Genomic DNA, 23813 nt, shown 5'->3' with positions numbered 1-23813 from the left:
TGATACAAAGGCTGAGGTTGTAAACTCAGCAGCCCTAATTTTGCTCCTGGAGAATCATCTCAGTGCCTCAGGATTGCACTTCTCAGCACCCTAATTCCAGGAGAGCTTCTTAGATGAGCCCAGCAGCATGTGAATGGCAGAATGAGAGCAGGCTTAAGCCCAGCACCCAAGTTGCTCAGGGATATGATCAAAAGACACTCAATGCTCAAAGCCAGCATGTACCTGGAAAAGCTAATGTTGATCTTTGGAGCTAAATAAGCTTTACTGAGTCCAAAGTAAGTTCCAAATCACTACAAAAACATTTTGCTTTTCAGCCAAATTCATAATATTCATAACATCCAGATTTTTCCACTAGCCTAGAGCTTCCTAGTCACCTTTCTCCAGCATAATCCAGAGCTGACTATGGCCAAAACACCAAAAAAAAAGCAAAGACCATTACTATGTTTGTTGCTAGATGTTGACATTAAAGTCTCAAGTAGTGATGTATATTTGACAGAACTATCCACTGTTTATTTCTATTCTGTATTTGTAATGAAGCAGAAGGAGATGTTACACCCCATATGATGTTAAGGATTCAATAAATGTTTACCATCTGTTGACAAAGAAAGATGTGAAGGATCATGTGCTAAAATTAATTTCAGTTAAAGCTGAGTATCTTATATCCAAGATGCCCACACTAACTAGCTGAGGAGCTCACTGGAACAGCCTAGGACTATTCTGAAGGACTGGGGGACTCTTGGTGTAGTTCCAATGTCAGACATGGGCAAGCTCGAGGGTGAATCAGGGAGTCCAGGCCAGCAACCACCCCCTGCAGCACAGAAGGACTCCCATGCCCAGCTGTACAATAGCTCACATTGCCAGCAACGTGTAAGCAGGGGTTTGACGGTGCAGACTGATCCTGGGAAGTAGTACAGATGCCTCCTTTGGATGCTGTGCTCCAGCTTCTCACATGCTTCAGGAGCTCTTGCCAGCAAGGGAGCAGCAGCAGGGACATTCCTCCACAAAGTCGGTGTCCCGTGAGACAGAAAAAAGCCAAAGCAGCGTGCATGGATCTGTGATGGGAACAACTGGCAGGGAGAGTGATCTGAATGAGGGCCTGGGATCACTTTAACCCCTGGTAGATCCCCATCTGCCAATTTTAAAAAGAACTGGAGAACAGTAATGCTGGTCTGGCATTCCTGTAGTATCTTATCTATCAAAACTCATGCTTCAGAGATTCAGTCAGTACCTTAATTACATTAGGAAGATTTCCCTTCCTTTCCTCTGCAACACACAACTGAGAGATGCATTCAGGGGCAGGGAAAGCTTTTTTTTTTGAGACATGATATTGGTCAACAACAGAGAAGGTCAATCTGCTTTCTTTCCTTTCTTTGCTGCAGTCCACTTTCTTAGCATTTCTGACTGAAGTATTCAGCTCAAATGATCATATCTCCACCACTAGATTTGGAAAGTGGGAACTTCTGCTGCTGCTTGCAACAGATCATCCAGGACAACGAATACGCCACTGTTCAGTCTCCTGCCATTTGGAATTATTGTCGGTAACAGAAATCTTCACATTGTAGCGGAAGATCGGTATGCAATGTAACAGCCTTTGACATACAGGAAGTCACACTAGGTGATTAAATTGTATTCTTTGGCGAGCTGATCTGCTGAAAAATCTGACTTGCATATTCCATACTTAAAGAAACAGCCAAGAACTTGAACACAGAAGAAAAATAAAATAGAAATACAGATCCAGCTGTGATGGAGTCATGGGCTCAGAGGGCTCCATAGAATGAATTTCATGGACCACTGAATCACTAACAGCAGATATTCAATAGAAAAACTAATTCAACAGCTAAGCTTTATTCTGTATAGTAGGCAGACTGAGAAGGATTCAGCTGCCTAAACACAGATGAAAATTTTAGATGCTCCAGAAACTGGAGCTATCCACACTCGACTGGCTGGCAGACCCATCACCTTTTGTAGTTGTAGCCAGAAGCAATAGGGAATCTAAAATGAAAAATATGTCTGGATACATGAATACCAACAGGTAGAAAAAGTCCCATTTAACAGTCATAAACTGTTTGGGCTCTTAAATCTTCCTGTTATTCCCCAGGAAAGAGACTGGATTTTCTGTATGCTAGAAATGAAAAAGGTGTAAACATCCTCGACATCAGTTTTTATTTTCCTCCTCCTTCCCCATTTTTTTGTTAAGAGTTTCATATTGAAAATCAAATGGCTAAATTTAGAAGAAGAAATATATATATTGAAAAACTGCAGTGGGCCACCTAAATTATGGCAACGAGTTAGGGAACAGGTGTGATTTAAAATATTGAGATAAATCAGTCAGACATCAAAGGTAATGGAATTAAAGTGGACTGATACAGGCAAAACAAGGAATCAGACAATGATTTTATTTTTTAGCATGGATTTATATCTGCTTACAGAGCCAAATTTGTTATGAAAATGTGTTGATGCCATGCTAATAGGTTGGATTAAAGCAAAAGGCAACATTGCCTTCCGTTTCAAGGATATAATATGTCCCTACAACCAATCGTTCTTCACTGCTCCTGAAAGTTTAAAGTACTGACTTAGTTACAAGACAACAAAAACAAGCCTCCCAGCAGTAAGTTATGCTCCCTCTTTTTTCAGATTAGCTGCTCTAACAATTCACCCTTAGAAAATACAGCTACCATGTATGACAGAGCAAAAGCACAATACCGTGAACACTAAGACAGAACCAGAAGGTATGGTTAACATCGGTCATAATATATAAAAAAGCTTAAGCAGGACTTGCAGGTCCTATCATACAGTATAACAGCAGAAGGGTTTGATAAAGAAGGAAGGTATAAGGAAACCCATTATTTTCTGTATCTGTATCTTGTTTCTTCCCTTCCACTTACAGGGAAAAGGACAGATAAGTAAGTCAAGCCTGACAAGTCATCAAGCAGACTATTAGGCACTTTTCTACAGCTCTGTCTGCAGGTTTGTGAGCAGGTAGGGAAAGAGCACTTTAACTATTTCCCTTCATGCCTCCATTCCTCACATCTCTCCCTCTACAGATTTGCTGAGTAGCAAAGCAGGTTTCCTTCCTCTCTGGAGCTCTCAAGTGAGACTTTCCTCCTTCTTTGGTACATCTGGATTCTGGAGGAGAGAAATGTTCCTGCTTTTAATATGCTTTCTCCAATTTCTGCTCTCTGTCTTTAATGTTGCTCTCATCAAGACCCATGGGCTCCCCAGGGAAGAAGAATATGTGGGGTTTCTGCTGTGCTTCCAGCACAAAAACTGAGCAATATCTTCTTTGTAATCTGTGTCCCACAGTTGCATAAAAAAGAGTTTTAACCTGCAAATGCAAACAGGGAGTGACACTGTTGATTCAAATAGCCCATATTAGCATATCATATGTAGTACAAATGGACCTAGCATAAAATCATCTGTTCTAGACAATACACGCATTAGCTTTCTTTTTTTTCCTCCAGTCAAAGTATTTGTCAAAGCAAGAATAACATTGATCTAAATTGTGATTATGGAAAATAGTTCTCCATATGATATGGTCAACACTCCCATTAAAATATTAATTAGCAAATGATAGCAGTAAAATTTCAGGTATGTTGTTAACACCTAATTCACACATTTCATGTCCTCTGAACCATAGTTTACTTTGTAAACATTTGCTAATCTAACAAAATATGTAGTGCCAGCCTCAGGTCATAATTCATGCAGTTAGCAAAGAGGACTTCGTGCCATTTTATAATGTGACTTTTCCATTTAATTAACTCCTTTAATGTGCTAGTATCAGACATTTTTTTCCTAGCTCTTGTGTTTTTGCTTGTGTGACTAAAAAGCTCCATGTACCATGCAGCACAGGTCAGCTTCCTCCCTCGCTCATAGCAACAAAATCCTGGCTGCCTCTGAAGTGGATATGCTAAATGGGAGGGATTTCACATCATCTCTTGTTTCTCTAGTTTACATGCACAAAATGCCACAGTTCTGCTCAGAATGTTTTTTTCAGCAACAATCATTTTGTGTGTGATACTAATCAGTTTGCTATTGATGACCACATCTATTCAGTAATAAAAATATATCAATAATATAAATAATCTGTTTCCTGTTCTTTTCTAATTCAGTAATGTATGGTATATACAGACATTCTTTTCCCATTTTTTTTAATTTTCCAGATGCCATGCTTAAAGAGCATGAACTTTTACAACTCTACTTGCTATTCTTGCTTAAATAAGAAAGCCACATCCTTCTCTGGATGTTTCACTTAGAAAAATACTCAACACTAGCAATTTCTTGCACCAATATATTAAGCATTATGTTGAGCATGTTCTTTCTGACACAACTTACACTTTTTGCTAACACAAGCTCCAGTCCTGTAACCCTGATTCAAATGACCTCATGGGAATAATCTCACTAATTTCAGTAAATCTATTTGCATTGGTGCCGTTCAATATTCTACTCCAGCTTCCTGAATCAGACCGTTAGCAAAGATATACAAATATATTCAGTCATGGGCAACTTGTATTTCCTTGTTTCTAAATTAATGAGCTTATCCTGAAGCATAAACAGCTCTTCTTTTTCACAAAGCTTTAAAGGAATGAACACGGTCAAGATTAAACTCTTCCTTTATTATGACGTCCATTATTTTTTCATTATTCCTTACTAAATTTTGTTGGGTGCCCTGCAATCAGAGAATGTTTTGTTGCTGAGTTCAGTGGTAAAAGGATTGTTTCTACAATCCTGACCAGTTGGATGAGCTTCTGAGCTCCCTTCACTTCTGATGAAGTACCATTACTTAGCAATGATAAAGCATTTACTAGCTCTCGATAGCTTTTATTCAGTGAGACTCTCTATGACAGCAGAACTAAAAGTGAGTATAAGCATGTGCAAGGTGATGGCTTTGACAAGAGGTCCTGCGAAGAGTATTGCTAACACAATACCTTACTCCTCAGAGCAAAGGCAGGCAATGTGGTACATTGCTGACCAAGCCACTATGTTAATGCTAGCAGAATAATAGAAGTTGGAGGGATTTTTGACCTCATAGTAAACGCAAAAATTAAATACATTTACCAGTTTGGTGTAGTAATACTGCCCAAATCCATTTACCCTCATTTACGTTCATCTACATGACTGCAGTGATGTTTCTCTCTTTTTATCTAAGTCAAAACTCTGGTTTGATAGCTTTGCTGGAAGGGGAATATGAGAAACAGAAGGTCTGGTGCAGGTGAAGGGAAAATGAAAGATCAGGACCTTCAGTGTGACTGCAGTGTGCATTGCCTGAATTTTCCTTTCCATCTCTTTGGACAAATAAAAGTGCTTCTACTCTAGGTTACCATAGTTTCTGGTTTCCTTAGTAACCCCTTTGAGATCATTCATATGTTTGTGTCAGTAGAATAGGGTGTGAGGGGGTCTAAAGTGGAACACAAACCTCTCAAACTTGGAGTGAAAAAATCCCAAATTTTCTCCTCAATCAACAAAACAAAACCAAACTTAAACCAAGCAAATTCTCACTGGAAATCAACTGAAATAATGATGACTGAGTATAATTTAAATCAGGATGTGACAAAAGGATAAATTTGTTCTAAAGTCAGAACCATTTAGGGTCTCCAGGGTAAACCTGGAAGGTGAACAGAAGAAAAGCACACTTCTTATCTTTGGGATGGGAATTTGGAGTTATGAACTCTGACTTGCAAGGATGCTTCCTTTCTAGAGTTTTGTTGCATGGTAGCTGCAAAGAAAGTGGTTACCCACTTGTGTAATATTAGCAAACGAAAACAAGGCCTGTAAGAATTATGTGTTTTCTAGTAGCTTTGTGTAAGTACAATGGAAATGCTGTCATAATAATACACACGGTAATATTTTGTACAGTACTTCCTCCTCCCTTCACCCAATTGGCACTAAATACCAAAATAACATGGTTTTTGAGTTAATGGCTTGATCTTTCTTTTTTTTTTTAATTGGAAGTAACAGATATGGTCCTTAACTACTTGAGAATTTAAATTTATTTTTAAATTTAGAAATGTATTTATGTTTAAAGAAGACTATTTTTTACTAGTAGCCTTCACTGACCCTTATTGTTGTGCATCTGTCCTGCCCTAGAAAGAAACTTGTCAGATTTGCTCTTTTTCTCTCGTTCTTGAAGAGGCCTTTTGTGTATGGAAGCTATGCAGACACTTGACTGAAGCAGGTCTTAGCCAAACAGCATAAAAAATGAATAGAAGAAAAGACATTTTTACTGTGAGGGTGGTTGAATACTGGAACAGGTTTCCCAGAGAGGTTACAGAGTTTCCATCCTTGGAGATATTCAAAACCTAACTGGACACAGTGCTGGGCAACCTGCTCTGAGCAAGGGGGATGCACTAGATCTCCAGAGGTCCCTTCCAGTTTCTGCTGTTCTGTGACTCTGGGATTCTGTGAAGTGCATGATGGTTGGGAAACTGTCTAAATGCAGATTACTGAGAGAACTAGGAAAAGTCTACAATTCGTGTAAGGAGGAACGAGCACATGTAAAAGAGCTGTTTCACAAATGTATTAATTTTCCAAGATAATTTATAGTATTTGAGAGTTTAAAGTGTGAGTGCTTTTGAGGATATTTCCATATAAAAACATAGAGAATAGTAACTAGGGCATTGGTATTAAATAGGTCTAACATCCTAACAACAATTTTGATAATTTTAGGATTTTGAATTATAGGAATTTGAAGAAGTTAGAAGAACTAGAAGTTACAGTTGGAAGAGTTTCGTTTTTATATGACAAAAGGTACAACTCTTGTCATACACAAATGGGAGAAAGATGGAAAACAAGCGTGTAGACAACTTGAGAGTAATATGAAGCATGAAATGCTGTTATAAAGACAAAAACATAAACATTTATCCTTTTTTTCATTCATATTTCCCATTCTTGTCCCTAAGCTGTCATTCCCCTATAGTGTTGATGGCTTGCTGTGTTTCTGAAGGCAGTAATGGCAAAGCTGCTGATATCACTTTTCTAATTTTTGGCTCCTGTGCCAATGTTTTTTAACTTATAGTAACAGACAACAAAATACATTTTTTGATCTTTGTCTAACTGATTTTCTAAAATGCAAATAAAAAATAATGACATAGGTCAGCAATGAATGATTTAGTTTGTTTCTATGAGCTTCTCCTCACAAGTGGTTTCAAAAGAAATTGAAATTTTCATTTACCGTACATGAATGGAGCATTAGTAACAGCCTCATAATATATACAACACATTATATATATACCTTTAATCAGGCAAGCCGTTTCAGCAGGTGGCTCCTAATGAGCTATTTGCTACATTTCAGAGGTGATTTATTGATTTGGTTTCTGTTAATTATCAGTATGAGCTCTGCCCTTCAGTAGATATGTCGCCATTGGCCAGTTTGTTGTCCTTAAACTATTCTCTGATCCTACCTTTGTTTGATATTTCATTGCCTTGAATCTTGTAGAATATTTACTGCAGCACAAAGAGGAGAATCAGAACAGTAATGTTTTGCATCTGTTTTGCTGACACAAAAGTAACTACTTATTGTCCACATCAAAAAACAGTCAGGACCTTTTCCTTCAGACAAATGCCACTAAAAACACACGGGATCACAGTGCACCACTTAAAAGTCTGACTCAAACCTCTGTAAAATCAGTGGGAATCTTTCTATTTAACTGAATAAACTTCAGATCAGATCCTGAATAGCCCTGGCTTATATTGTAGTCAAAGAAACCTCTTTCCTCTAAGAGGCAGAAGTAACTCCCTAGTGACTTCTAATGCTGTTTTGGAAAAGTAGAAAATTGTACAGATGAGACTGCAGAATAACAAAGAAATAACTGAAAATACCATTACCACAATTTACTTCTTAGTTGCTGACCACAAGATTCACGATTCAGCTCAGCTGAGGGGGGGAAAAAAAACCAAACCAAACCAACCTACAGTGAGGACTGTAGTTTGTATGTGTCCAGGCTCTTGGGAGAATGTCCCTCCTCACACTTCAACAGTCTGGACTGTAGGAGCTACTTATAATTTGGGCATCATTCTTGGTTTGCAGACTGAAAATACTCATGTATTAAGTAGAATGCTTTTAACATAAAATACTAGTATAACACATTAGTGCTACAGCTAAGACTAATATTTTTAGAAAGATACATATTATTACATATTAATAGATTTTCTTCTTGATAAAGTGGCTTCGTTCCAGATCTTGATGTTTACTATTCAATAAGATGAAACAAACAAATATTACTATTTTCTTTCATCTTCTCATTCCTTCTTTTACTACTGACTTTCAGGTTTCATACGGAAAAAATAATGAGCATTCTTTAATAGACAAAAAAATAATCACTGAAGTTCTATTCACCAAATAGCAACTAGCTCTCATAATAAAAGTAAGTTTTCTAACCCAGAAACATGATCAATATGATAGTAAGGAATCATGAATTGGATAGCATACTTATTACAATAACGTATATAGTCCTTATCACAGCCACAGAATCATATATGAAGTATTCAGTACAGTATGTTACTAAATTGCCTTTCTTATACAGATAAGGTTATACTTCAAGCATCTTTCTTAAAATACATTTCCATAAAACCTGCAATCAGATGTCTCAGAGGATTAGCAAATCGATGCCTGTACTTGCAGTTTCAGGTACATGATTCAAGTGTCAAAAGGTTGTGGTTATTAGAACTTGTTACCATCTGATGGTGCTTAATAGCTCATATAATCCAGGTCACACTCCACTTTCTTGCAGAAGTGATGTTCCCCCCACAACTAAAAGAGATACTAACTGGCATACCTGGCAACTACTTCAAGGTAAGGGTCTTGAATAACAGAGGCTTAAATGACCTCTCAACGTTCGGGGTGCTACCCTAAACCAGGGTTTAGGCAAAATGATACAGGGAACTTTTCATTAACACCATCTGGTATTGAAACTTGATCACAAAAATATTACATTACCATGAAAATGAGCCCAGGGGATAGTCTTTTTTTGTACATGATGGCTATTTTTAACAGTTCTTATTCTTGAGTGCTAGGTACCAATACAGGAATAATCTTCAGCTATGAAATCAAAACAGCAATGCCGTATGATACTGATTTCAGCAGAGGCTGCCTGGTAAAGCTGTTGGAGAACCAGTCAGAAAGGTGTCTTATTCTGATTAGACTACTTGTTTCTAGTAACTTTGTAATTTGTTCTGGTTCAGAGGAAAAGAAATAAATTCATGTTCCTTATTTTCACCCCCAGCAACCCACTGGCTTTGTATACTTTTCTTTTAGAATGGGAAGCACTGAATTTCCAAGGTAGTATTGAATAGATGCATTGTCATAACGCTAAGAAAATCCCTACTCTTACACAGTTAATTAGTCTTGTTACATTAATTGAAAACCATTCAGAACTCAGACCTGAATGGAGGGCGATCTGGGAAAGCGGCCAAGAGGGGTTTTAGAGCGCAATGCACAATGCGCCTCTCCACAGCCTGTTGGAGGCAACGGACGTTGCCTTCACAGGGCAGCGGGTCAGGCTATGCTCCTATCCAGAAATGTTGCTGAGGAGCCATGTATTTACTTTAAGTAATCACATTTAGTAGCAGTTATAATAATGAAAAAGGTGGAAAGGGAAAGCCTTTTAAAGGGCTATCAACAATTAAGAAGCAAGGAAGGTATCTTCTTCCAGTGACCATAAGGGTGTACAGAGGGCAGATTGATAAGGGCTAAATTCTCTTCAGGAAATAGCTGTGCCCTCTTGCAGGTGTTTGCCATTCTCAGAACACATTTCTGCCTCTTTTTTTTGTTGTTGTTGTTGTTCCCAGTTTGGATCTCTGAATAACAGAATGTTAATAAAATAATGATAGATCATCAGTAAAAAAGTAGATGAAATATTCTGTTTACACACAGAAACTGGACCCTGCAGTGTAGCAAATAGGAAAAACAGGACTAGGATGAACACGATTTTAAGAATTGGATCATTGAATGTGAAGACATGTTTGCTCAGCTCTCTCTGAGCTTCCACTCTAGAAGAAAAGATGAAATACAGTAACAAAGTACTTTATGATGGCTTTCTCTAACTAAAAGGCAAAAATATAGAAATATAGAAAATCTGGAATTATATGTACGTTTGGATTCCAGTTTATGGAAAATTGATTTACAGTGCACTTGTCTTAGGGAAAATAAATGTGTTTGTAGTGAGTTAACCTTGGCTAAGGACCAAACTCCCACCCAGCCACTCTCTCACTCCCCCTCTTCAACAGGACAAAGGGAGAAAATAAGATGGAAATACTCACGGGTTGGGAAAAAGACAGGGAGATTGCTTACCAGTTACTGTCACAGGCAAAACACACTCAGGAAAAATTAATTTCACTTGATTCAGAAATTTGATTCAACTTAAATATGAGGCAACACAAATACATTATGCAAATCTCTTGGTAAGGAAAGCCGCTTGTGTTACCTTTGCAGGTAATAACAAAATACTCCTCAACAGTTGTAGCATATTTTTAACATTCCTGTGATACAAGAATATCCAAATTAAATCCAATTGTACATTGAAAGTTAGAAGTAACATTTGATTTTCTGACAAATATATCTTTCTTCAAAGAGGCAGATCATTTGTTTTCTGGAATATGTTGACAAACTGCTGCAAAAGATTCATCTCTTTTGGGAAATAACGCTCTGAAACAGAGGATGGTGTTGAAAGTCTGAGAGGAAAATAAAGATATGCACCTGAAGGCTCTCCTCTTTTTATCATACAGTGGTTGGACTAGTAAAGCTCTCTTTCCTTAAAAACATTGCCTTTTTAGATCACCACAGAGTTCATTCCAGTGTGCTGAATACCATCAGGTTTGTAAGATACTTTAGTAATCAAGACTATCATTAAATGCTGTAATTAATTGCTATGGTGCATTTGCTCTGTTTTCTTCTCCTTTTTCCTCCCATACGTACATCGCAAGTTACTCTATTTCCAGGTATTTTATTAGAACCATCCTTTTTTGTTCACGTGCATTGTCTTTGACTTTTTGCTACTATGCCTTTTTTTCTTTTTTAACTACAGATCATTTTGTGACCTGAGCTCTTTTTGTAATAATGGAAAAAAACTGAGATCAGGGCATGCATTTTGCAAAAATTGATGCTTGAATTATTAAATACAGCTCTATTCCCATGTGCAGTGAGAGACAAGTAGAAAATGGAAGCTGTCTATAACTTAATTATAGCACATACAATAATAATCAGTTGTCATTAGGACCCTGATTTTCACTATGATGTACAAATAGAGAAATGCCCAGTTCACAAAGGTGAGGTGTTGCGCGGCTTGCAGAGCAGAACTGGGTCCTTTTTGTGCAAAACTGGACTTTTAATTTCTTTCTAGTATTTATTTCTGGTGACAGTATGTCACTCTAAACTTTTAATTGCACACAGTGAATGCATGACTCTAACAGGTATTATAACTTAAAGAATCTCTAGCTTACAAATAACTTATTTTTAATGCAAATCACAACAGATGGGTATATTCCAGAAAAAGAATCAGAAACAGTATTCTTATTTCTAAGTGATTCCTGTTTAAATTGTGAGGTCGTGCTGCTATTTCGAAATTAAATGCCATAGTCTCAGGTCTCTAGTGATAGAAGTTTGTTGATTATTACAGATCTTTAAACAGCACTCAGGCACATACTGAAACAGATTGATGATGCCAACTGGATACAAACTGGAAGTGTCAAATTCTGCTGCCAGTTTCACATGCTTTGAAACACTTCAAGAGTAGAGTTCTGGTGGCTCCAGATTGACAACTGTAGTAAGCACTATACACATATGTAATGAAAGGTCCCTGTCTCTGCCAGCTTACATCCCAAGCGTAAAAAGATTCCTGTTGACCAGATGAATGCTCAAGAGACACTGCGCAAAGGTCATTAACACAATGATATGAAGATATGAAAAATTCAAAGTCTAATTATCATAGCTGCGCAACTGAAGTAGAGACTGGCAGGAAAGATGTCCATAGTCCATTGAAGGACAAGTGAAAGTCTGCTTGAGGCACTGTGTGGAGGTAGACATGCAGCCTGGAAAATACCAGAAATAGCTTTCAAACATATATAGCTTGTACTGAACATATGGTGTTACTAATGACTAGTTTTTGTGTACATGTTTTGCATATTAATAAATTAATTAACCAATTAAAAAGGCACATGATGAAAATTATAATCTATAGGATTTTGTCTAAGGAACTGATGAGACACCTATGAAGGAGAGGTGTAAGTTTGATTCAAACTGCTGGACAATTGATGCTGTGGTGCTGGTGACGATTGAGCAGCAAAACACTCTCAATGCTTTTCAGTTGCTGTACAGCCTTAATAAAGAAACCCAAGAGATGAACCAGGTCAGTCTTGAGCCACGTCAGTCAGTCTTTGTGGCTGGGCAAGGCTGAGCAAATCTGGTCCCTAGGAGAGCTGGGATTAGAAGTAGACCCTGGGGCAGTGAGTAGTAGCCTCTGGCAGAGCCTGTAAGCCCTGCAGCGCCTGGCAGGTCAGGGGAACCGGCTCTAGTGGCTTTCCTAGTTGCAGCTGTGGACATATTCAGCCCTTCTTTTCCATTCACCACCAAACACAAGGAATTTCTAAAAGAAACCTCTTAATGTTCTGTGTTGCATGGTTTTGGTTTGGGTTTTTTTTTGTTGGTGGTTTGTTTTTTTTTTTTAGTTTTCACACTCTATTGAGTGCCCAAACCTGCACATTGAAAATGGCTACTAGCTCCCACTGAAATTGAGATATTACTTTTCAGACCAGCTGAAAAGTAATATCTCTTAATTTCAGTGGGAGCTAGTATTAGTATTCAAGACTACCTGAAAAAATACAAAAAACAAACGTCAGATTCAAGACTACATCCCACTGCTAATATACAATGGAAATCACAATACACTGCTTGCACAGGAGCCCAATTGTTGACAATTTCACAGCCACTTTTGCCACAAGTCACAGAACATTCAGTAAAAAGGGGTTTTTTTTAAGGACTTAGCTCTCAAACTGATACCATGAAATGAGACTTACAGCTTTCATGATTTCAGGCTGTCACAGTTGCAGGCATATTCTCGAACGCATGACTCAGGTGCAACTTGTGGGCTTAGAAACCAAAGTATAGACCTGTTATTTACAGATCTGCTCCGCAGGTGCAGAGTGCTTGGAACTGCCCACCCTAGAGTCAATGTCACACACCTGAATGCCTTTTTCTCTCCCTTACTAGATAAAACTGCATTCTGAATTCTTAATAGTGCCTTGATCCAGCACTAAAATAAGGAATTGCATACTGGTCAGACTAAACCCACTAAGCCCAGTGGCTAGCAGGGACCAGCACACTCCCCTCAAGTCTGCTACCAGGAAGGCTTTTGCCCCAGGTGAAGCACAGAAATGATTCCTTGCCTATTCATTCTCTTTTATGTAATAGATTTTCCACAACATTTGCCTACAGAATTATACACTAAAGCCATGCTACCACAAATTTTTTTAAAGTTACAATTTTTTCTAATTGCTTACTTTCTTCCATAATTATAAGGGCCATCTAATGCTTTTGGTAATATGGAAGTCTTGAACTACCTTTGGTAAGAGCATAGTTAATTCCTGTAGGCAAATCACCACAGAATTTCTCTGCTATTCACTAGCCAAAAGACAAATCCCCAAGCATTTGACTTCTGTAAAAATACATGTTTCAGGGATATAGTATCAACAAAAAGCCCATCCTCTTTCATCTAAACATTTGGTTTTATACCTGTCATACAGGACTAAATATAGCCCGAGTCTGTGCTCTGCCACCATATGTTGCCGGTTTCTGAGTGCAGCAAAAATGGGTTTAGATTTAAAAGGTTCTATGCAAATTCCAGCTGCTAATTGCACTCATTTTTATGCTCAAAAGCGGCTTACTGCTTTATGTAGAAGTTTAATTTCTACTTGTAGTTACTTAAGGTATATTCAGACATCAGAGGGCACTTGTCTAAATTTTGTATAGTATATTCATCCTGTACACCTGTGAAAGATTCTTGAGAAGAATAAGGTACAGCCAACTACCTCATGTTAATCAGCACATTATGAAAACACCTAAGTCATTGCTTAAATTCATAGCTTCCATATATTCAGTCCTAACAGATTATATCTTCTCAAATAGAATTACAATTATGGTCTTGTTATTACACACTTCCACAAGCAAAATGGGGTGTTCTGGAAGCCGGTTAAGGGAAGCATGCCTCCCAATGTCTGGGACAAGACTCTTGCTCATAACCTACACATGCAAATGCCTTCAGGTCAGGCACAAAGTAAATCCATAAGCAAACACCACTCTGCACATAAAGTGATAACTTTTTCCAACATAACTGCAAACCGAACTTATTGTAGTAAGTTCAGCAGAACAAGCCTCCAATGGGTCCCACAGAGTGGCAGCAACAGACAAGAGCATCTGTAGAGAATTAAATATTCCAAACCCCAACAACAGAGCACTAACACAATGTTTCAGGCACTTCAACTCGCTGTTCCATGCAGGAAAAGAATCAGCCCTTTCATACCCTTAGTCCTACTCCAGGAATCTTACAAACTCATGAAAGGGTTGAACCCCTAGTTCAATTGTTTGGATCACTTGTATTCATCCTGACTCAGCCCAGCTGTTCCCTGGGTGAAGCACTTTCACTGAAGCTCTCACCTCATCCGGATGTTGCCTAATCATAGCTTTTCAGATCTGGCCTGCATCACCTCGCAGGTCTTCCTCAGCATCAATTCCGTCCTTTTTTCCTAGGAAGTTCAGGCCAGGGGTGAAAGCCCGGCCTAGAAAAAGAGGCTTAGTCCATAGAAAAAGAGGGCAGAAGAAAAGTTGTCACTACTACATCCCGTAATCAATACTACATTTTTTGGCTCTAGTAAGTCTTTACAAAACCTTTAATACTTGACGACTTCTTGGAGATATGCAGTCCAAGTTCATGCTTATCTTAAAGAGTGTCCTCACACCCTTCTGAAGCACAGGGTTTTCTCCAAAACTTTGTTCAGAGCAGGGAAGAAGATTTGGAAAACCAGTATGACCATTTTATAGCTTATAATCTATATTGTCTATAAACTGACAAGCAACACCTGAAACATATGGCAATTCAAAGTCAAAATGCTGCTCGGTATTTCAAAATAATGATTAATCATTTTCTTCAGCAATGCGGCAAATCCCTAGTGCAAAACTGCAGCTATGACACCTTGTGGAACCCACATCTTTTTTGTCCCACCTAAAAGGCAACAGACAGAGCAAACAGGAGAAATGCAAAGAGCTTAGAAAACTAAAAGAAAACTCAGGAAAAAAAAAGTTCAAAAGCTGGTTGAGTGTACTTTATCTTCAGGTGTCCAACTTGAAACGTATCAAGTGCTTTTGATTTTCAGGAAGCCCAAAACTCACTTTCTGAACACCAGCTCCTATAGGACAAGGCACATTAGGAATTCCTTGTCCAGTCAAGTCTTTTCAGAAGTATCAGCCAAAGTTGGCTTGAGTTTTCTTAGCTCTTCAACTAAGCTGACAATTTGTCAGATGCTCTTCAGAAGAGATACATTGCAGGATGATTTGAGATTGACTTTCCTTGAAACTCAATCAGGCTCCAGCAATGAATTATATAAAACTGTTAATCCAGAGCTTGTATAACCAGTGTGCAAGTATTAACTTGTGTAAGTTGTGGAAGTTACATCATCCTATTTTTCATCCACCTTTTTCTATTTTATGTAATTAAAGACAGTGATGTGAAAAGACCATCAAATAGGTGTAGGACACATAATGATAAAAGGGTTTATAGCCATAATTCTGGGAAGAGCACATTCCTCACAAAGAAGTTACACAACTCATTCTGAGAATTGCCAATAAAATCTTTGTTCCTCTTCTTCCCCACCCTTTCCTATCCACACACATGCTAGCACAAATTTTTATGCCATATTTTTGGACAAATGTATTTTATTACATTTTCAGAGTTTGAGCTTCTTTGGCATTCACCTAGTTTATTCTCTGGTCTGTATCTGTGTGAGGCTTTCAACAGCTTCACATACATACCACACATACATAAATATATGTAAATTCCTTCTTTATCCTATCCCATCATTAGGTATCAGAAAAAAGATTTTAAAATATTTTAGGTCAAGTCTGGAAATATTCATTGCTAGGTCATGCTGTTCTGAACATACTGTCTTGTAAAAGAGCATAACTGGAAACTTGTAGATTATTGCATTGGACTACTGGGATTCCAGTCTCTCCCAAAACTTTTAAAGCATTTGCAATAAACCTCCTAGTTAGACAGTCATCAGTCATACAATCAAAACATGCATTTTTAGAGATAATCCTTTTAATCCGTTTTGAAGTTTTGCATTTCACAACAGAGAGCATGGGGTGATCTAGTAAGGCAGAACATAAACAGCCAAACTGTACTGCAGATTTTGGTAGGGATTTCTTGGGTCAGAGCAGGCAAGCAGTTATCTGTCACACACTGCGACTTCCTCTGAAGAAATGAATGATGGTTTCTGTCTTTCAGAGAGCACTTTGGATTTACAGGCTAAGTGCTTTTTTTCTTTCTTCCCCTCTCATCTGCCCCTCAAAGAGGAAACAAAAGTCACAAAATAAAAGGGGGTTTCTTGATCAGAACAATGACAAAACCAAGACTGACTATAGAATAAAGTCAGATATTTCTGTGGAGCTTACTACAACAGCAAGTACAATTTAACAAAATCCAAGAAAGGATTAGACATATGGGGATAGAGTTTCTAATACATATTAATTAAAGATACTCTAAAACTTTTAACTGAAAGACCTAGGGAAAAAAATAAACTCGTGCTTTAAACCAATCACTGTGCATTTGAAGTTAGGATGCATGTAACATATGGGAAGGTTTTTTCTGTAGCTGCTTATTGGAGTTTTTGGAATTGTCTTCTTCAATCTATACCACTGGTCACTGGTTATGGAAAAGTCTGGCTACAGGTTTGATCCACTGTGTCAATTCCAGGATGCATATTCTATTGTTTATTATATTGATAACGTACCATAGCTTCACAGACTGAAAAGACAAAAGTCCTACCCGAAAAATTAGCAAAGCTGAAAAAAGCTTCAACAGTATTTCTCAGTTACGCAATCAGATTATGTGCAGTACAGGTGAATTCCTCTGAGGTGGCTCATAAATTTGAGACAAAGACTTTGCCTCCTATAAAGTCTGAAAGTTATAAGTGCCCCCTTCTGTAAATATTAATAATGGCACTGGAGTGAGTGCCACAAGCAAAGGGCCCTCGGCCATTCAGAGCCTTCCCAACCAAACCCTCACTACCACATAGACTCCGTATTGCTTGTTCTTGAAGCTTCTTATAAGATTACAAATGTAAAGGAATTTTTCTAAATATACCGCAACAACACATGGATTAAAGACCACTGTTACTCCTTCATTGCTACTTGCATTCTGGACGTAGCATTTAAATATTTTTCGCAGCAGTCAGGAAAGCTTCGGTGGATTTTCAAGCACTCTCAGGGACTGACCCAAGTAAACTACACCCATCCCCCAGCCAGTCTTCTCTAACTGCACTCCAAAATGTACTCTTCAACCACAAACTACTTGGAAGCAGCCACATTTAACCTCTTTTACGGATTTAAAAAAAAAAAGTTATGGAACAATCATTGTAAAAGATACCACCCTAAATTCTGCCAACAACCTGACAGCCCGAGCGGGTGCCCGGCAGAGAAGCCTTGTGCCTCAGTTCCCTGGGCAACGAGGACACAGGTTCAGGAATGGAGCACAAACCTGCCAGGAACAACTCAGGAGCCATCCCATTTTTTGCTGCTCTGTCATTTTAAAATATCCCACAAGCGTTCACTGTCTCAAAAGGGCTTGAAAGATGCAGAAATTGCCTTGTGTGCATTCTCCTTTTGAATCCAGGGCAGATCAATGATTGTTTTATTTATCCTGAGTGAAGCAAGTGATGGTTTTTCTCCAAATTCTAGCAGACAATGCTCCCATCACTGAACCTGGCATGACACATGTCACAGAGAGCTGGGAAGGGGCATGGGACTGGAGCAGGTTAGAACCTGGCTGCCTCAGTCACACAGAGAGCACAATTACTTAATGACAGCAATTTACCAGTTTTACAGTTTGCAGTGCCAAGGAAATATCGCTTGTGACAGTGGAAACAAATCAAGCCTGAAGTGGTTATCCAGCACAGAAAATCAGAGCTAGTTCTTCTAACACTCAAAATCATGGAATTTATTTCAATGCTTAATTAATGCTTTGGATACCCAGCTCTAAGTAGATTTGCTGGAACTTTTGGGACACCAGTCTTTTTAAATAACCAGAAGTTATGGATTAAACTGTCTTTGCTTCTTCCAGCTATTAACTTGACACTATTTTTTTTCTAATGATTGTTCACTGTATGCCATTAGTCTTCCAGCTGTGAGAGTTATTTATTTGTGCTGTTTTCCTGCTAATTCCCTACTGAAAGATCATGCATAAGAATAGGGCTACCAAAGCTGGCTGAAGCCTCTCAGTTCACAAGGAGAGGACATTAAGGAAGAAAAGAGTTGTTGAAACCTCTCAAGGCTAGATTAATATCTTCACCTTTCCACATTAAATGAGTACTTTTCAAATTTGTATTATCATCGGTTGTAACAGGAGTTCATAGACAGAAAATTTATGACTTTTTTATATTTAAAATCACTTAAAGAGGAAAGATAGAAAGAGATTTGGTTTAACAAGTAATGAACTTGCAACAATCTCTCAGGAATAACGTTATCAGTGCACAGGAGGGGAAATCCCAGCTGTATGTATTTTCCCCTGTTGTTTATGTACCGCTGCAGTGATGATTTCTTAGAGCTATAGGAAATGAATGACAGCCAAAATGTGAAAGAATCGTTAATTAAATCAGGGGGATGATTTTTGACTAAAAAATTAATTAGCCCAAAAACTAATGTACAAAGGTTTTTACAGACGGACACTTTTTCAGACCGAAAAAACACCAGAAATCTATCACTGCTTTCTGACCTACTTTCCATGGTCATGGCTAATTCGATCTTCTTGCCTTTCATATCTCTCTGTCTCTGCCAACAGACAGATGAGCAGTGGAAGAACAGAAAAGGCAGGTTGGGTTAAAGAGGCCAGATCAAGACAAATCATAGCAAACAAGAGACTGGAAGATTTCAGAGACCTACTCCCTAAATAAGCAGACAATTACTCTTATTAGGATGAAGTCAAACGACATTATTATCACAAATATAGTATGTCTCATAAATCATCAAAAAGTGTCCAAGTAAATGATCTATGCATGGATAATATAATGTCTGAAACAATTATTATCAAATCTATCTAATCTATCAGTATCAAATCTAAATTCTACAAAAAGTTAATCAAGGCAATTGAATAAAGAGTAGATCTGTTGAAAAATGAAACATCATAAATAGGGGGAAAAATTGAGTACTTCAGACATTTTCTAAAAGAATTATTGTTACTTTTGTTCAAGAACTATGTATTTGTTTTGAAACAGAAGCAATTTAGAAGATATGAAATAACCCAGAAATCATACATTTCACTTCGATCCAGCTATTTTACCTGTCCTGAACAACATAAAAGAACGCTTTTCAAGCTAATATAATTTTGCTTTTTTTCCCCCAAGAGACTTTTCATGTCCCAATTTCTACCCCGAGGCCTCCCACACCAATTTTATTTTGATTTCCTAAGTAAATGAGGTTTATGTAACAGCATTGTCAATTATCATCTGTACCCCATGTCTTCCAATAGCTTTTCATCCCATTGACCACTTCAAAATAGCTTATATGAAGATACAAATTTCTAGAAATGTGTCTGAGAATTGACAGCTCTTTGAAGAAGATGAGAGACCCAAATTCATGTCCTTATTTGAAGAAAGACAGTGGAACACCAGCAGTTTCCTGTTAGCCAGGCAGCATGTATATGGACTAAGCCAGCCTCTGCATGAGCTGCTACGTGCCCAGCCAAACATGGAAGTGATTTAGGAGCTAGGAAAAAAAAGAGGGAAAGTGGACAGGAGCATTAGCACATCAGGAGGGTCTGTGAGATGAGAGAGAGAGATTTAAGACACAGATCAGCTGAAAGCTAGTCTCCACTAGTTTTACTGTTCATGTGACTTTTTTTCCCCCTCTAATTTTTCAGTTTAGCCCCCAAAATGAAGGGATTTGCACACTCCTAATTAAATATTAATAAACTCTCAGGTACAAGCTACATGAAAGAGATCCAGAATCTAAACTTCAAATGATTAGAAGGGTTTGAATAGAGGTACCTGACACATAATTACACAGCCTTGATTCTGAAGATCTGCATCCTCTGACCTTGGCTCAAGTATAAAACAAGCCACCGACTGCACTGATCCACGTCTATGGTTCCTAAAGGCAACTATCAGGTCTTTCCATGTTTATTTCTAATAAACACAAACCGCATTGCTTATAAGGATTAACTGTTTGCTTCTAATAAACACAAAACACATTGCTTATAGGGATTAATTGTAGTTTTGAGACGAACAGTTTATTCCTCATTGAAAATTATGCTGGGACTGAGACAGATGTTAAACTTAGGAGCGTCAAGTCGGTCAAACAACATGCAGATGTCTTCCCAGTCCCATGTTGTGTATACACCTACGTAACCCCATTTCAAGGAATGTGTTGATTTTTTTAGCCTTAAAGAGCTAACTGGATTTTGTGCATTTGAGTTATGACCATAGGAACCTACAGGACATGTTTCAACCAATTGTCCTAAGCTCTACCCTCTTATGCTGAGATTTCTAGGGGAGCTGTGTGCTCCCCACCACCATGAAATAACAGCACCTGTACTATTGTTCTTTATAGTTTTGCAGAAATGAATTTTCATTTGTTTGTTCTTGTCTGAAAATCTCCCTTTCAGAAAGCTGTCGATATTGGAAATAATATTCCCAAAATGCTGTTCTCTCATTTGCTATATTCCTTTTACAACCCCTTAGCTAAACAAAAACAAAACAAAAAACAATCACCCAAAAAACCTACTAAGTTCTTTTTTTTTTGAGTAAAGCTGTGGAACAAAAATAACTAATTTCAATGAAAGATTTTTAATTGGAAAATACTATGATGACAAATTTTCAGCCAGCTCGGTGACAAAAGAGAAAGTAGAAATACAGAGGTATTGTTCAGCTCCATGGTTAAGGTTGTATGAACTATTAGACATTCACCTAGATTAAACACACTTGGTTTCACCATTTAATAATCACAAATTTGAAAAAATTCAGATGACAGAATTAGATACATAATTTTTAATTTGATCTATATTTTTAAAATATATGTGCTTTATTCTGGAGTGTTCTGGCCACACAGAGAAAAGGAAAAGGGGCAGTTAACTTCACTGCAACTTTCAGTTTCAAGATTACTAATAAAATCTATTTCTCTGAATTCAAGAACTGGAGACATTGTTTGTATTGTCTAATGCTGCTACAGATTTTCTTTTCAATAGATAATCTGGCAGAAAATAAAGTAAAAATAACTGGAAATAATTTTGGGAATTTATATTAAAAATAATTAAGAGGAAGTGAACATTTTACTATAAAACCTTTTAGGACTGTTTTAATTTTTTTAAAATATTCTTTCTTTATACCGTAGAAGATTAATACACCTAAAAAGAAAGTAAAGTACCAATCATTTAAGTAGTGAAGCTCCCTAAGGCATGTAGTAAATCTAATGTTTGTGGGCTTTAGCTTTTTTTTTTTTTTTTTTTTTGTAGCCATGTCAACTGAGAGGTAAAAGTATGTATACTTTTTTTTTAAACCTTTGAAGCTGTGCTTTTGTAAGAAAAGAAAACATTTTTCTTCCCTCAGGACAACAGGAAGAAATTTCTGTTATGTAGCAAAAGTACAAAGTTCAAGCTCAGAAACATACAATAGATATTTAGTTATTTATAATATTTATAATATTTTACCTTCTGTCTTGTATGGACTAAAAATATCCTCAGAGTTCTTTCACCTTCTTAAACAATAGAAATTGTTCATGTATTATGATATCACTTCAATGGTCTTCTAAAAATTATTTTAGAACTTCTTTTGTAAACAGTATGTGTCATTTTTAACTATAAGAATGTAATAAAACATTTATTACAAAATTCTGTGGTTCTTCACTTAAAGAAATTATGAATTTTCAAAGGTCAGCTGTAAATACCTTTTCTAATGCCTTTGTGACTGAAAAGAGCTTCATAATAACACGTATAATTTTTGTCTGTCCAGATTTTCTTTTTCAAGGAAATCACAAATTGGTAATTTCTACCTGTTAAATTGGTTTCTTTAACTCTTCTTTACAGGTGCTCTGCAAGATTCATCCTTTCATAGTAAAGGAGAAAAAAATAAACCTGTTTAAAAGGGGCAGCTGGCATCATTGCAAAGTAGACTGGAAGACTAAAAAAGGCAAAAAAAAAAAAAGACTTCAGGAACACAAACTTCAGGGGAAAAAAATATCAGTTCTGCTTCAGTGTGAAACAAAGTAAAATGTTTCTCGATTAATATAGAGAAGCACAGGAAAACCAGATTAACAGGTGGGATTGCTGTTTTCATTGTTTCCTTAGATAAGCCTCACCCATGGTTGTTCCCAACACCAGAACAGATGTAAAATAAATCCTGAAGGGCAAAAGAAGCTATTAATGCGCCTTTCAAAATTACAGTCATCTTCAGCAGTTTTTATATGAAATCTATAACACAAACAGATAGTAAAGTTGAAGACATTGCAGAGTTCTCATGCAAGTGCATCTTGTCTGCCGTTTTAAGAGACCTCATGGAGTAGGTCTTTCTCTGTTTATTTAGTGCTCCCTTTAATGCAATAAATCAAACAACACACTGAAATACGGAGCTGAGTAAACCAGAGTAAGGTCCATGCTAAATATAAGAATTCTCAACAGGTAGGGTTTGGAGTTGTTTGGGGTGTTTTAATTAACATCCTTTTCTTAATCTGGAGTGCAAAAATATTATTTATTTCGTGGCAACCAGCAGAGAGAGAAATATATTGACCTTTGTGGAACAAAAAGGAGTACTGGGATGAAACTAGCCAGTAGTCTTACCAGCTATCTCACTCTACATTGGTTTTCTTGCAAAGCAAAAATTATATGAGATATATACATATAAATATTTCTAAGCATTTTCTATATATCTCAGATAAATATATATATCCCATATGCTTACTTAAGACAACTGTCACCAGAAGACAAACTACTCCTAGACCTTTCTTGATGACTCAAAAAGAACACTCCTGAAGGTGTTTCTAACAAGAAAAAGGACCTACACAGATAAAAGTGACAGAATTAGGAGCCTCAGTTTTATTTGAGCTGACACACTGAAAACAGTTCATTTAGTCTGTATGTGAAGACATGGAAGAACATAATTTTTTATGCCTCAGCTACTTAGCCTTTAGACCCCCAGGGTATCAGGGTCTCAGGGCACTGGGTCAGCCTTCACTGAGAATAGGAATCAGTCTTCAGGTAGGTGTGATATGTATGCTTATCTAACAGCAATCAATTGAGGAAAGACAAGATTTTGATCTCTTCTCTTCAGTCTGACCCAAAACTAGACAGAAGAGTAGGGGTTTTTTTTCCACAAGTAGTAGCACAGGTAATCATTTGGCCCAAAAATCTGGCTTTCAAACGCCTGCCAGCAACAAGTCGTGCTCGAAGGCTGTGTAAGGAGCCAGACATCAGCTCTCAACAACTTGCCCAAGGAATGACGTGAATATAGAGCCAGAAGCAAAATAACACACCTCTAAATAACACACAATGCAAGCAATCAAAGGGCTGAGTGATCACTGACCACCACATGATGCCAGACACAAAAAGGAAACTCAGCTCATCCCCAAC

The sequence above is a fragment of the Nyctibius grandis genome, chromosome 6, assembly GCF_013368605.1.
Source record: "Nyctibius grandis isolate bNycGra1 chromosome 6, bNycGra1.pri, whole genome shotgun sequence".
In the NCBI taxonomy this organism is placed as follows: domain Eukaryota; kingdom Metazoa; phylum Chordata; class Aves; order Nyctibiiformes; family Nyctibiidae; genus Nyctibius; species Nyctibius grandis.
Note: the sequence above shows the minus strand (reverse complement) of the source record.